The sequence below is a fragment of the Mastigoproctus giganteus genome, chromosome 7 (genome assembly GCF_048544385.1).
Source record: "Mastigoproctus giganteus isolate SK-2022 chromosome 7, ASM4854438v1, whole genome shotgun sequence".
In the NCBI taxonomy this organism is placed as follows: domain Eukaryota; kingdom Metazoa; phylum Arthropoda; class Arachnida; order Uropygi; family Thelyphonidae; genus Mastigoproctus; species Mastigoproctus giganteus.
Genome location: NC_143581.1, coordinates 220,545,551 through 220,561,454, shown reverse-complemented (window position 1 = coordinate 220,561,454; position 15,904 = coordinate 220,545,551). Strand labels below are relative to the sequence as shown.

Below are 15,904 nucleotides of genomic sequence, written 5' to 3'. Positions count from 1 at the left end.
AATCATCAAGAATTTGGTTCTATTCAAATCCAATCCAGAGCTTTGGATTTGAAAGAATCTAATGGAATCTAATAGAATACATTTCATTTTAAAGAGTGGAATTTACAAGGTCTCAGCTGCAAGACATCTACAGAGAGAAAAAGACACTTCACTTATATACATTTTTACACTGTTGCAGAATCCCAGAGTTAGTTCTGATTTTATTTGATTGATCTTTATGAAGAAACCAATATTGGTCTCAATCCAGGAGAGTTATTTCTTTCCCTACAGTTCAAGTAACAGTTTGAAAGTTGTGCTCTTTCACAGATTCCAACTGTTCACTCTGTTCATGTAATACTATAAAAATGTAAAGCATGTGTTAGAGAAGAACAAGTATAATCAGTATAAATAGGATGTCTGTGGTGACCTCAAGATGCTTGGCTTACTTTTGGTTTGCAAGATAGTTTCACTAAGTTCCCTTGCTTTCTTTTCTCTAAGACAGCAAGGCTGATCAGAATTACAGAAAAAGAGAATGGTCTGCCTAGAATTGAATTGCAGCTTGGCAATTCAATTCTAGCAAATATAGTAAGATTCAATACAGTAAACAATTCCTTAGTTTCATGACACCAAGTCTTGCTTTCCTCACTCTTTATCAAGTTGTGACTGGTTAAATAAATTGTTAAAGCAGTAGATCCTCAAGGAGGTATTTTCAAGCATATATAACCCATGTTTCAAAAACTGCTGTTTGATGCATTAAGCAGATGGGTTAAGCTTCACAAGTAGTGGAAGACATAATGACTGGTGCTGAGCAAAATACTTGGCAGTCATTTCACCTTTAAGTGAATGACTTTTTTTGGTAACACTATTAGTGAAAATTACAGAAATATGGGGCACAGAATGACAATCAAGCTCCATTAATTGCATTCTCAACCTGGATTTTTTCAAAATAAATGAAATGTAAACAATGTTATTGAGAAGTATGGAGAGGGATTTCACCAGGACATCCATCAATGGAGAAGAGGTATCAAGGAAGGTGGGATGAAGCTATTATGGTTGAATATATCTGGTTCTCGGTTTGGGATGATTACACAGGCTCCAAAAGATAGACATTCAAATATGTATTTTTAAGGAATTTTGTTTTGATTAGATGGAGGAGGGTTTCTACTATGTAATTTGATTTTTTTAGTTGTTATTTACTTATAGTAAAGATTCTGTACACAGGTTAAACACTGTTAATAAATCTCATATAGTATTAACGAATATTTACTTTTCTTTCATTTCTGAACAAACCGTTGCTGCCATGCAAAAACTAAGGTCATACTTGAAATTAAACTACCCAATTTATAAAGAGGCATCAAGAAATACAGATAAACAGACCCTTTCTAAAAATTTATTACTAGTAATTTGCATTTACATGTTTAAATCATTCAGATAGTATTAATTTGGCCATATGGTGCAAGGAAGCTATAGCCCTTTGCTACACAGCAAAAAATACATAAAATAAAATAAATAAATAAATAAAATACCTATGTGATTCATCCACATGCAGATACCTATCCACCAGCTGGCCTTTGAATTTCCCTAAGCTGTCAGCCTCAACCAACCCACAGATGCAACTTATTTGACTGATTAACAATTCGAGTAAAATAAAATGTCCCACAATTCTCTCTAAACCTCCTCCTCCTCTATAATTTGAATTTGTAGCTCCTAGTTCTGGAATCATTTATAACAGGGAAAATTTTGCATTCATTCGTTTCACTTTCTTTTCAGAACCTACAGGACCCAATCAGGTCCCCTCTATAGTTGCTAAGCTCTGTAGCCCACAGTATTTTCTCATACAGAGCCCTTTTGCAAATCATAACCAGTGATTATAACCACTGAGCTAGCCATGAGGGAAGAGACAGTTAACTGGAGCTTGATAAAAAGGAAAAATATTCCCTTAAGCAAACCTAGCAATGAATACCTTTTCTGGAATTGAAATGTGCTTTGTACTGGAGTTTATATATTTGGGTCAGATTCTCCTTGCATATCCCAAAAAAACCATTTCTGCTAAAGCATTTAAATTAGCTTTTCTTAAAAACATTTAACTCAGCACTGGGTATGCTGATGCAACATGGCACTGCCCCTCAAATTTAAATACAGATAACCCTTGTATAACATGGTAGTTAAGTTTCTATAAAATCTTGTGTAGTGCAAAATCTTGTTATAGAGGACTAAGAATCAGTACAAAAGGGGGGGGGGTTATAGTCCCAAAGCTAACAAAAATACACCAGGCAAGGGAAGTTCTAATGAAATGTAAAAAGTTGATAAATAGGGCATATTTGGTCCCTATATTGATGTATGCTGCTGAGACGTGGAGGATGAATAAAAAGGATTCTAGCAGAGTCCAAGCAATGGAAATGAAGGTGCTAAGGACTATGCTAGCTAAAACTATAAGACGTAAAATAAGAAATATCTACTGACTTCATTAATTTTTTATGTGCATAGAAACATCTGTTTCCACTCAGGATATGGGACTTAATTTCATTAGTTGGACCGATTTATCTGCAAATCTATGTAGATAAAATTCCGAAAATGCTCAAACAAGAAGCTGCTGGTTCTAAAATTTTCCATGTTACCTGCCATTTTTCAGGCTTACATATATTTTGTAAGCCTCATTACAATAATGAGGTTATACCAGCATTTATCCAAAGTCCTCTCTTCTTTGTGCTTCACTATCCAGCCTGGCCCCGGTTTCCTCCAATGCTCCTTTAGCCCTATTGATAATAGCAGCAACATCAGCATATGCACAGACCTACACTGTCTTTGTGCCTATGTGCCCAGTCACTTCTAATTTTTTTACAGCTGCCTCCAAAAACAAGTTAAATAACACGGTAAAGAGTGCATTGCCTTGTCTAACACCAGCGTTAATATCAAGGGTGTCGTCACCCTTGATATTAATAATTTATAATGTTGTCAACTCATATTTTTGTAGAAACTACAAAAATGACATTGAGAAATGCCATAAAAAACGACCAGTTCTGAACTCCTTGTTCTTTGAGTTGTCATTCTACATGACAATACACAATCTTGCAGAGCACAACTGATGTCAGGTTGGTTGTTACCGACTACATAGAATACTCTAACATTCTCCTTATAGCAGTGATTTAACACCATCCAAATTTCTGTTTCCTAATCTTAAGAAATATCTTGCACAGAAACATTTCCTTAACAATAATGAGGTTATACCAGCAGCGAGGATATACAAATTAGCAAAAAAAAACTAACTCCAAAATTAACATCTGAATTATCAACTAATACTAGTTGATAATTCAGATGGAATACGGAAGTCAGGTTTTTCTTCTAATTTGTCCAGAAATTAGAATTAAATCTAATTTCTGAATAAATTAAAAAAACAACAAAAAAAACATGATTCAAATATAAAAACAGCACGAAAAATAGCAAGACACATGTTTATCCAAGATATCAATATCAGTAATGTTGTTATTTATAATTGCAATTCTGATATAATTAATGAAAATCTAATCTCTAATAAAATTTTAAAAAATTAATTTAATTTCTAATAAAATTTAAAAATCTAATTTCTGCATAAATTAAAAAAAAAAAACAAAATTCAGATATAAAAACAGCATGAAAAATAGCAAGATACTAATATTTATGCAAGATATAAATATCTGTAATGTTATTAACTGTAGTTCTGATATAAATAATGAAAAGTGCAATACAAGGCTGGATCTAAAAGTTCCAAGGTTGAATTTGTATTTAAACAAATAAATATTTAGAGATAATTATACATTGAATTTTTCAAAATAACAACAATGGCTATTTACATATTTTTAACTTTGGTAATACTTAAAGAGAGGATGGCCAGGTGAAATGGGAAGTGTTGATCTTTTTTTTTTTTTTTTTGGCTGATGCTGTATAAGCATGCTTTCTTGCATCATTGCCACTACTGCTACTACTACTACTAATAATAATAATATAATTTAAAAGAAAAGAGCTTCTTAGAAGTCCTTTTATTAAAAATTCCTTAATTGATTTCATCATAGCTGCCATAACTAGAAGTGGCAAATTAGGCGTAATTTTGATAAATGCAAAGTACTGCTGGAAAGCAGTAATCCCAGATTAACATACCAATTAGGTGTTACCAAACTAAGGGTAGTAGAGAAAGAAAAACACCTGGGGGTAATTGTCATCAATTCTTATCATCAGATAAGACGTCTGATTGTCAAATTATCAAATTTATCGTGTGATTGTCAAATCAGCCAAAATAATGCTTATAACACGGGAGACAAATTCACAATTTGTTGACATGCAAGATGTCCCACACCTTGTATGTAAGAAAAATTACTGTCAACAAAGGATAAAATAAATTTCTGCACATGTGCAATCAAAACGCCATTTACCTGTAAAAAATTCTAGAGATTCCAGGTTACAAAATAAAATCTTTTTTTTTTTTCGAATATTCAATGTTCAGATATTTTTAAAAAATTAAGTCCTGGAATGTTCTGATCATATCATACCACGTACGTTCAAAAATCAGGTGAATTAACTTGCAATAAATGAATGATATCTTGGTAACAATTTATCAATATCCTCTACATATGATGTGTATGATTGCAGTGGTGAAACTATCATACATTCAAATTGAGAAAAGACAGATGAAGGATAGATGTGCGGAAGTTTGCCTTTAGCCAGCGGGTGGTTGGATGGTGGAACAGACTTCCATCCTTTGTTGTAGAAGTTGATAACCTAAATAAATTTAAGGCGGAACTGGACAGGTACTTGGAATGAACGGAGGGGTGAAATGGGAGCGTTTTTTTTTTTTTTTTTTGGCTGATGCTGCATAAGCTTGCTTTCTTGCATCATATGCCTCTACTAATGCTAATGCTGCCATGCCTGACACTGAGGGAGGGAATGAATTCAAGGGGTGCAGACAATTGAATTGGAATGGTTGTTAACCTTCCAATTCAATCCAATATCTGACAAATGCCACTTTTTAATATATTTCTGTTATTTTAAAAAAGAATTGTAAATGAAATGAAATCATCCTGTGTACCTTTGCCAACCAATATTCTCTACCTGTTAATATAGTATTTTCTGTTTTCATTTCTATACTATGAATTAGAAGAATTAATATTTTGTATAACAGATACTGGGCAAGCAAAAATGTCTTATCTTTTTTCTGGACAATTCCCATGTGGCATCTGTGAAATGGCAGCAACAATGTGTAATTTTATGTTTGAACTTCAATTGTACTGCCTAAATGTGAAAAGCTGACACAAATACAGATGTTCAGGTTGCATCTGCCAGAAGCCAAAATTTTTTTCACATTTGGTATCTGGTTTAAATCCAGTGACTTCGAAAATTATAAAATAAATTCAATATTTTATAATTTTCTTAATAATAAATATCTTTATTATTATTATTAGTTTTTCTAATTTATTTTTGTTCAATATTTTTAAATGGGCTTGGCAAATCATAATTAATAGATGCATCTATCAGACAGCAGGTTAGCAATAGATGATTAACTACACCAGTTATTACGGTAAACTCAATTGCTATATCTTGTGAAATGTATTAACCATATAGGCAGTATTAAAAAACAAAAAAATAATTGTAACATAATAGGGCAATCACTATACTAGAAAGAGTATGAAGTAAAGTATTACTTCATACTCTTTCTAGTACTTCATACTCTTTGAAGTAAAGTATTACTTCATACTCTTTCTAGTACTTCATACTCTTTGAAGTAAAGTATTGATTCATACTTCTCTGCAATGAATCAACTCTTATGTACTCCTGACTGACCTGACTCTAAGAATGTATCAATTTCTGAATTTACAAAAATCAATAATGGCACTTATGAGTTTGGTTATGTTCTGTCAATATCACTGAACAGTCCTAAGAGTAATAAAAGAGCGGCTTCGCAGTTGGAATGATGTAATTTACTATAGCTATTTATAACAAAATTCGATACGTTGGTAAATGCAATAAGAAAGAGAAATTTGGTTGTTCATTCTCTACAAAATCTATTTGGCCGATATGTAACATTATATATAATTATAAATTTGAATACATGTTTGTCTTGTCTGGGTTTCACGAGAAATTCATAAACTTGTTTTTCATAACTCATTCAAGGTTTATGAAGCAACTTTAGGCGAAATAACTACAGCAACAATTTCCAATTATTCCAAAAAATTTAAAATTTTTCAATTTCATTTTTTTTTTGTGATGATTTTCCAGCAATTAACCACACTCAATTTAAAAAACAATAATAATAACAGCAAAATGCCAGCCTACATATATAAAATCTTACTTTCATTAATTAAATGATGATGATCCTAAATATAATCCATCAAGAAATTAAGAAAAACTGTCTCACATTTAATACAATACACAAAATACATATTATTACGTTTTCTTTACTGAAAATAATTATCCTTTTCCATTGATAAACATAGCATTGAGAAAGGTGAATGGCGCTGTATCCTTCATCCTTGTTGTCTAGGCGGATATTGGGCGAATTTTGTGTTCAACAGAGAAAAATTGAAACTATAACACCCCAATAATAAAACATACCAGAATTGTACTATCGTCTCTGAATTATTATAACATAAGTAATATCAAAGAAAATAATTTTTCTTAAAAAATATGAATTCACTTAAAAAAAGCAGCAAGCTAAAAATATCGAGGCATTCTTTAATGAACACCAACCGCATTAGTTAAGGTTGGCTATAGGGGCTCACATCTGGTGAGTATGGCTTTGGCACACCCAGGGTCCTGGGATGGATATCATCATTCTTCTCTTTCTTGGTGATTTCTCTCTCTCTCTCACCTACTCGGTCAACTAATTTTCACCAGGGAAAATTAGTTGGCCGAAATTACCAGCTGCTCACTGGTAAAGCGATTGAAGCTATGACAGAAGGCGAGACCTACAAATACCTAGGGCTGGTGCAGGCTCAGCAGTTAGAGCACAAGGAAATCAAGAAGTGCCTGACCGAAAAATATCATCAGAGACTCAGAAGCCTGCTGAAAGCAAAATTGAAATGAGGGAACAAAGTTAAAGCCATAACCTATGCAGTTCCAGTACTAACATACACCTTCGGGGTCATAGATTGGACTAACACCGAGCTAGAAGACTTCATGCGAAAGACAAGGCAAATGATGACCAAGAGCCGCCAACACGAAGTTTTACTACTTTTACTGCTCCTGGAACAGAGAACTTTTTTCTGTTTTATTAGCTTAAATTGGCATATTAACTTATTTTCAAGAGTAGCTTTATATTCCTAGTCACGATACTTAGTTTAAAGTTTAACTTAGATAGAGATTTTGTAGGTATTAGTATCGGTAAGAGTATCAAATCCACGTGTTACAAGTTGCAGCTCCGCTGAACGAGAAGTTTTTTAGCCATATTTAGCCGCTTCATTGACCAATTTTTATATTAAATTATTTTCTATAAGTAGCTTATAGATCTAGTCAGGATCCTTAGTTTATTCTGAATTGAGACAGCGAGATTTGGAAGTTAATTAATACTTAAGTGTCCGTAGATTTACCGTACGTAACTTTCCGCCATTATTATACGATACAACGTTATATCCAGAACTAGATAGCGTAAGCTTAGTAGTGTATAGTATAGTATATAATATAATATTGTCAATTAATCAGTAAAATCTATTAATCTTGTTAAACTTCATTGTCAATTAAATTGTACTTTTTAACTAAATACATATAACGACAGATTACAAACGTAACATAATTAATTAATACATAACTTGATACGGAAGTTATATAAATGGTACACGTAGATAGTACTCGATACTGAAAAATATATACAGCGTTATAACTGTGTTGGGATGCAAGTTTAGGGTTATAAAATTGAATCGAAATCATGACTCAGACCAGAGCAGCAAAGCAAAAGGCTCAAGCTAATGGCTCTGGGGAGAACTGAGGGGGGAATGTTGCCCTCTGAATCACAGCCTTTTAAAATGCACTGCTTGCTAGATGTTTGTGGAGCAATCGGGTACGGGACATGATATTGCCATGAGATATGTCTTTGTGTGTGCGCGATGTAAGGAGTGTAAGGAAATCAGGTGACAGCTCAGCGTTGTTATGGGCCTATAAGAGCTTGAAGGACAGGGTGGATGCCCTCGAAGGATCTTAATTGAGGGGCCCATCAAGCTGTCAGCCGCCCACATCAACGCCAGAGCTTGTTGCACTTGGTCATCACGCAACACAGCAGCAACCCACAAGCAACTTGCTTGTGGGTTACCGCTGTGTTGCCGCAACTTGCTCTCTAGGCTGCTGCTCATTACAATAGAAGCAGTGCAAGAATCACTTTCGCTTCTGCCTGCGGCTGCCGTTAATCTTTAATCTCTGAGTCCCCCCAAACTAGCAGATTTTCTACCCACCTAACACTGCCTTGTAGCATTAGCAAATATTCTTGCACCATTTCTATTTAAGTGAATTCCATCCTTGTAGAAGCAGTCTCTCCTTTCAGCAAGCACAGATGTGGGTGTGGAGGGGAATGGAAAGGGTGAAATGGGTGGATAGAGTGAGTAATGAGATTTTGAGGAAAGTAGAAGCGACAACGTTAGTAAAGAATTAAGGAGGAGACAAAATAACTTCATAGAACATGCATTGGGAAGAGAAAGCATGTAGAGGAAAGGTATGGAGGGGTAGATGTGTGGGAAGAGAAAGCATGTAGAGGAAAGGTATGGAGGGGTATATGTGTGGGAAGAGAAAGCATGTAGAGGAAAGGTATGGAGGGGTAGATGTGTGGGAAGAGAACTGTTGGGAGAAGGAGAATTGAAATGATGTATTGGATGATAAGAGGAAATTATGCAGGAATTAAAAGTATAGCCCAAGATAGAGAAACATTGCGCCAATAGAGACCTGAACCTACCTGAGAGCGGCAACTTGAAGAAAAAGATTTTATAACTGTAAAATATAAATATAGAACACAAATTCAGATAAGAAACTTAACGTGTCTGCAATTTCTTGTACTGTATTTATCTCAAAATTATTTGCCTGCCCTGTTGAATATTGGTAAACGATGAAAGTCCCGTTGATCATCTGATTTTATAAAACCAATCAGATGACCAGCGTGACATCTGGGTATGTGGGACAGACAGTTGCTTAGGTTTTAAGAGTAACACTAAGTTGCAGAATGATAATCCATTTTTGCTCTTAATTCGTGCTTAGCAGCAGCACTAATTGACTCAATTGCCTGAAGGACAGAGGTGAAAACAATGCATTCCTAGTATGAAAATTTACTATGAAAATTTTCTTCGTTATATTGAAATTATTATAAATGTAATTAGCCAGGGGAATTTTTAAAAAAAAATCGCTAAATAGAAAATTTCTCTATAAAGAAGTGCGTTGAGCAGGGATCCGACTTATATATGTCAAAAAACTTTTGGTGCCCTCCTGAATTGCCGCCCGTAAGCAACGCTTACCTCGCATACCCCACTTGCGGCGGCCCTGCCTCCAGTGTTTACTGTATAGTAAACATGTAGATACAGTATTTTCTGCCCAGTTTTTTCCTTATTTGCATATTCTGAAATCAATTTCACTCTTTGTCTTCGGCATGGTGTACAAATATTTCAGAGCAGATCGTGTATATTAGCATTACACAGGAGACTTTTAAAACAGGTACTTTACTGTCATTAACAATCCTGCCAGCCTTTGTATCATCTGGAAACTTTGACATTAAGACTGATATTGAAAAGACCAGCAAATTCATTTTAGAAAAGAGAAAATAAATCATAAGATTTCGAGAGGATGCGGTGAAATAAATCGAGAGGATGCGGTGTAAAGCAAGGTTGTGTTTTTTCAGATATTCAGTTACAGACAAGGCAGTGTGGGATGCTTGAGTTAATTTGATTTGTGGTTAAGCGCCAAAGCAACTAAGACTATGAGGAGTCAATATATTATGTCTGTAAACTGTGTGTATTTTGCTTGCTTTTATTAAAGAAAATCTCGAGTTTCCCCCCTCCCCAAAAAAGGGAAAAAAAGTGCCACGCTCGCTTGAGACCAACTATCTCAGCCACTTTGTGAAAAAGGCCCATTAAAATTATGGTTTGAACTCAGGTAATTTCCACTCAATGCAGAGAGGACTGTGCTTATATCAACTGTTCTGCCCGCGAGAGCAGTATAGGATACATGGTGTCATAATGGTGTCAAGTGCCTTTTCTCCATTGTTGTTGGCGTTTCCTTCTAATTCAATCTTGCAAACGAACCAGAATCTCTCTATAGAGATCTGATTAGTGGATTCAGCTCTAGAATTTAGCATATTTCCGTCGACAAGACGGAAATATGCTAACGTGGTAGTGGCTCTCCAAACTACATTTCTACAAATAACGGACTTCCAAGAAGCATTTGCTGCATCATCATCTCCACCAGGCCATAATACTGCATTGGTTCATGTTTAATTCAGAGACGGTTGGACATGTTGAAATTTGTCCGATTTTAAATTATAATTAATATTAAATCTTTGTATTAATAGTTTTTTCAATTATTATTAGTTCAGTATTCTATCCATGGAAAGGGAACAATTAATGTAAACGACGGTACTCAAGTGCTGGAGATTAAAATTGAGCAATTCTTTCTTTTATAATTCATTACACTGTGCACGTGCTGTATTAAGTTCTGTGCTGTAAGGTTTCGTTTTTCGTGTTGACCCACTGGCCTCTTTGCCCAGGAACTGCAACCATCTGGGTTTCGTCCCTGTCACTTGTAGCTGGGCCAGTGCCTACAGTTCTACCATACTAATTAATTGTACCTATAGAGTTCTCTGTCATACTGAAAGAAAGGGGCATGTGTGAGATATATCAATTTTCCAGATTGAAAACATGAGGGCTTAACATGAAAACATACAGAGTGTACAGAAATCATGGGATACCTACCTAGTAACGGTAGGCCCAGCTTTCGCCCGTATAAGGGCAGTCACACGGCGAGGCATTGAGTCCATTAGTTCACGGAAGCGTTCCACAGGTATTTCCATCTATGCTTGCTGCACCGCTATCCATAATTCCATTGCATTTCTGGGTAGAGGATCCAAAGTTCGAACGGACTTTTCCACAGCATCCCAAACGTGATCCACAGGGTTCACGTCCAGTGAACGGCGAGCCCATTCCATGGTGGTAAAATCTGCGTAATGCTCTTTGAACCATTATCTAGTCACCACGGCTCTGTGGGGAGGCGCATTGTCCTGCCGGAAGAGTTCATTGCCCTGTTGGTGCACGATGACCATGAGAGGATGCAGATGGTGTGCAAAGATGGACATACAACTTGGACCGTTCAGAAATGCGTCTAGACGTACCAGGAGTCCCAACGTGTGCCAGTTGAACACGCCCCAGACCATTACCGACCGTCCACCTGCCTGAACAGTTCCTTGTTGACATGACAGGTGCGATTTCTGCCAGGTACTCACCCTATCGTCCGCTAGAAATAACTGGAAACTGTACTCATCGGACCAGGAGACCCGTTTCCAATCATTCAAGGTCCAGTGCCGATTTTCTTTTGCCCAGTTGAGGCACAGAAGCCTGTGTCGTAGTGTTAGCAATGGTACTCTGGTGGGTCGGCGGCTCTCATAATCTATTGCTCCTAATGATCGGCCGATGGCCGCCTGAGGCGTATCTGGCACCTCCCTAGTTGAAGTCGGCAGTGATTTGTGACACTTCGGTTGGCTGAAACAATACGGACAGACGTCGACGGCCACGTTCATCCACCACCCTTTTCCGTCCACAGCGCTGTCCATGGTGAGATATTATTCCGGAAATGGCATATTCCCGATACACTCTTGATACTGTCGAACGGGGATAGTTCAATTTTCGAACCACCTCCCTGATAGAGTGACTCATGCGTCAGTCACCCACTATCATCCCTCTTTCAAAGTCGGTTAACTCACGATATTGGTAATATCGTGAGTTTATCCGTACTGACATTGAATTACTGTCTATGTGAATTCAGTATACCTATGTGAATTCAGTATACCTATATACCTACCAAGCGGAAGGTTTATCCATTAGCAAGAGGGGGGGGGTGACTTCGCCGATTTGCCCTGGAACCAAGTATCCTATGAATTCTGTCCTTTCAGTGAAAAAAAACGAAAAGAAGAAATAATTAGAAGATATGATGTAGGATTTTTTGAAATATATAATAATCATGGCTAACGTAAACTATTAATGAAATATTATTTATCTGACAATGAAACGATATGATTTTCATCTCTTATCGGCTGTCATTGGTGTGCTGTAATTATAATTGAAAAGCAATGTCATCGTTCGTCGTACAGGCATAATTAGCAGGCTGAATATATAAAATAAAGTTCAAAACTTTTTGTGCTTTACATTAGTTGCAGTTCTTGTACATGCTCAATATAACTTTCTTATTGCAGCCACCTTCTAAGAATTGTCACTGCATTTTTGGCAGCAGGCTTCGAGTATAGCTTGCATTCATTCTCCGACAAAATCGGAAGTCAGAGCTTTCTTATCAGCAGACCAAAAAAGTTGTTGCAGTTTTTTACAAGTCAGTATTTTGAAATACATTCCATGGAAGTCACTGTAGATGGCTACAGAATCTATCAATTTATTTGTTGCTGTTTCCCCGCCTTAATGATGAGTAATTTTGGACTGATTAATGATTTTTGACATAAATGTCAGCAACGACAAAATATAACAGCATTGGTTAAAATCCTCTGAACCAGAGCGCACTCATCGAAGCCTCCACTTCACCTAACCAACCTTATCAACAGTTTTTATCGCCAGATTCCACGCTAGGGATATTTGTTTAAAACGTGAATCGCGTTTGGCGATTCCCGTTTTAAACAAATTCGGGGTACAGCTATGAGTGCAGCAGTTAGTGTCATCGTAAGTAACATCACCATGGAAGACGTGGATGAAGAAAAATTTGACAATTTACTCGTTCCTCTTAGATTCTGGCGGAGAATTTCAACAATGTTTTTGCTATTGTTCCTTGGGGATCGGAGGAACTGCTCCTCCAATAAATTAATTTTTTGTCGTCATTTATTACATTCACCATGAAAACGGAGTTTCTCATTTGATTCCTTCAGTATATAGAAAACCTACAGTGGCAGACAAAAAACTGCATCACTTGTGAATTTTGCAAATAATGTGTTTTGCACTGCATTATAGGTTGCAGAAATGTTCGAAATGCATTTGTTAGATGAGATATATATATCTCTGTGAATCCATAGCCGAGTGGTCAGGAGCTGGAGTGCAATAACACACGCTCTTTGAGTAGACCGGCGTTCAAGCCCCTGACTGCTAAAGACGGTCGATCTGCCAACCCGCACTGGTCCAGCGTGGCAGATTATGGTCCATTTCCCTCAGCATGAATTGTTGAGGAGGCTTCCATCCTGCAGTGGGTTGATAATGGCCGCAGTTAAATTTTTTTTTTTATATCTCTGTGAATGAAATCCAATAAAAAGACTCCACCTGATATATCTAATTGCCATAAATATCTTCCCAAAGGGTAAAATGCGTATTAATGGAAAAATGAGAAATCATGCAAATGGCAATTATGACAACGAAACATACATTTTATTGCATTTACGTGTACAAACTAATTACAAGTTAACGTAATAATATTATGTACAGTAAATCAGCAAAGTAAGTCCTCAATATTTTGTTGTTCCTCCTCGAGCTGCAATTACAGCCTTGCAACGATCTGGCATAGAATTAATCAACTTCTGGATATATGGTTGCCTAATTTCGTGGTACCACACCCTTACAATGCTCTCCTGCAGCTGAAACTTATTTGTTGGCTTCTTCTGAGCAATTTTAGGCGACATTATGTACCAGCAATTTTCAATAGGGTTCAAGTCTGTACTGTATAATAGTGTCAGTCCAACACTGTAATGCCAGCATTTCTGAGGTATGACTGCACCTTAAGGGAGAAAAACGAGAGAAAACATTGGTGTAAGTATGTTTTAAGCCTTGTGAGACAAGAAGACAAAGTCATCATTAAATCAAAATAGCATAAAACTTACCAATTTTGCTGTGTGGCAAATAGCTGAGTCCTGTTGAAAAATGCAGTTTTGGACGTCTGTGTGGTGATCCCTAATAACAAATTTCGGGCACTCTATCAAGATAGCAGTGTAAGTTTCTGCATTCACCGTTCCGTTAATAAACTTAATTCGCCCCACCCATTTGCTTGTTATGCATCCCCAGACCATCTGATCGACAGGGAACTTTACAGTCGCTGTCATGCAGTCAGGATGGTATGCTTCCGATTTTCGTCTTTTGAGATATCTCTTCCCATCCGAGCCATGCAGGTTGAATTTCGATTCGTCAGAAAAGGTGACGATATCCCATTGCTCTTTTGTTCATGAAACATGCGTTTTAGCCCAAAACTTGGGCAGGTCGCTTCTTCATCATTTATTGGGTAAACAAAGGCTCATTCTTGGCCCGATAGGCATGCAGACCACATTCCGAAAGCCGTCTTTGTATAGTTCGTGCACTTCTTTCAACAACAGAGGCCAATATTGCCGATTACGAAGGCATAGCGGTTTCAAATATCGATCTTGGGAAGGCGTAGTCACTCTCCTGATCCAGGTCTTTTCTTAACATCTCCAGTTTCACGCTTTAATTTCAGCACCCGGGATACTTTGACTGCCTATTTTATCAGCGATAGCACGCATAGAAAGCCCTTCCTGGGACAGAGCAACAACTACACTTTTTTTTCTTCGTGTCTACTGAACATATGGAGCCATGCTTATACCTCGGCAAAACAGGATACTAATGAGCGTATACCCTTCCAACGCCTTATTTATGGAAATGGCTGATGCCATACCTTGCGATTACTGTCTGATGCAATACCTTGCGATTACTGTCTGATGCAATAGAAGCGTTATATGACGCAATACCTTTGCTTTGCGACATGTAGACATATGTGTGTATAGGTAGGGTGGCTCCTAGAACGTCCGTTCAAATCCATCTCATTTCTTTGTACGTTGAACAGATTCTGCCAAACAGGCCAGCGTGTACAGTGTAATGTTCGTGTAGTTAATGCATGTTGTGTTATGCTGACCTCTTGGCTACCTAGAAGCAGCTATCGCCAGGAAGGCTGCTTCTAGATACTCGTCCACACCACGGGAAGGTGGGTCAGTTCCAGTAGATGGGACGCATAAGGTCTCAGGTTATGGGACAACAAAAAAAAAAAAAAAAACACCTCTGGGGGCCCAATCCAGAGCTAAAAAAAAAAAAAAATTATATATATATAATAAAAATAAATAAATAAATAAAATATAAATAAAATGGAATAAAAAGAAAAATAATAATATTAAAATAAAATAATAATAATATTATTAAAATAAAATAATAATAAAAAAAATCCTCCTCTTCATCACCATTAGTCTCTTGAGCATTCTGATTACACTTAAGTAATCTTTCCAACACGCTATTCTGGTTCAACTGTTAAACAGTTGAACCAGAATAGTGTGTTGGAAAGATTACTTAAGTGTGTTCCTCAATTCAAAGGCTCCCTTTGCAAACTCCTGAAATAATTGAAATATACTCCTATCAGATAAGAATATCTCTTCCTGACCTAACTCATTCTCAGCAATGATTTCTCTGATTATTCTGATTATTCCCTGACACTATCATAAATTGTATACACGCACATAATATATGGGACCAACTGAAAGTCCCAACTGAAATAATTTCGCTTTCATCGAGCCGTGATCTGTTATTAAAAATGATGTTTGTAAATTTGGTGTAAACCAGCTTCGAACTATTTTGTCACTTAAAAAGGTAACATCCGGAATAAATTGATTTGTCACTCGACCAGAAGATACAGTGTCCCACTTTGTTTGCCAGAAGTTAACAATCTCATTTAAACATCTGCTTTTTTCCCTCTTATTGTCAGAATTTATATCAACTTCTGTAACGCCGCCTTTTCT

General features: G+C 36.6%; 1 protein-coding gene across 1 annotated transcript in view; it reads right to left on the bottom strand.

The window, feature by feature from the left end:
• LOC150083705 (uncharacterized) overlaps nucleotides 1-6,473 on the bottom strand; it is a 70,814-nt gene extending 64,341 nt beyond the window's left edge. Inside the window, exon 1 of the mRNA XM_090377445.1 lies at nucleotides 6,299-6,473. The gene's annotated coding sequence lies outside the window, so the exon portion shown is untranslated. The remainder of the gene's footprint in view (nucleotides 1-6,298) is intronic.
• Nucleotides 6,474-15,904: the final 9,431 nt, after the last annotated feature.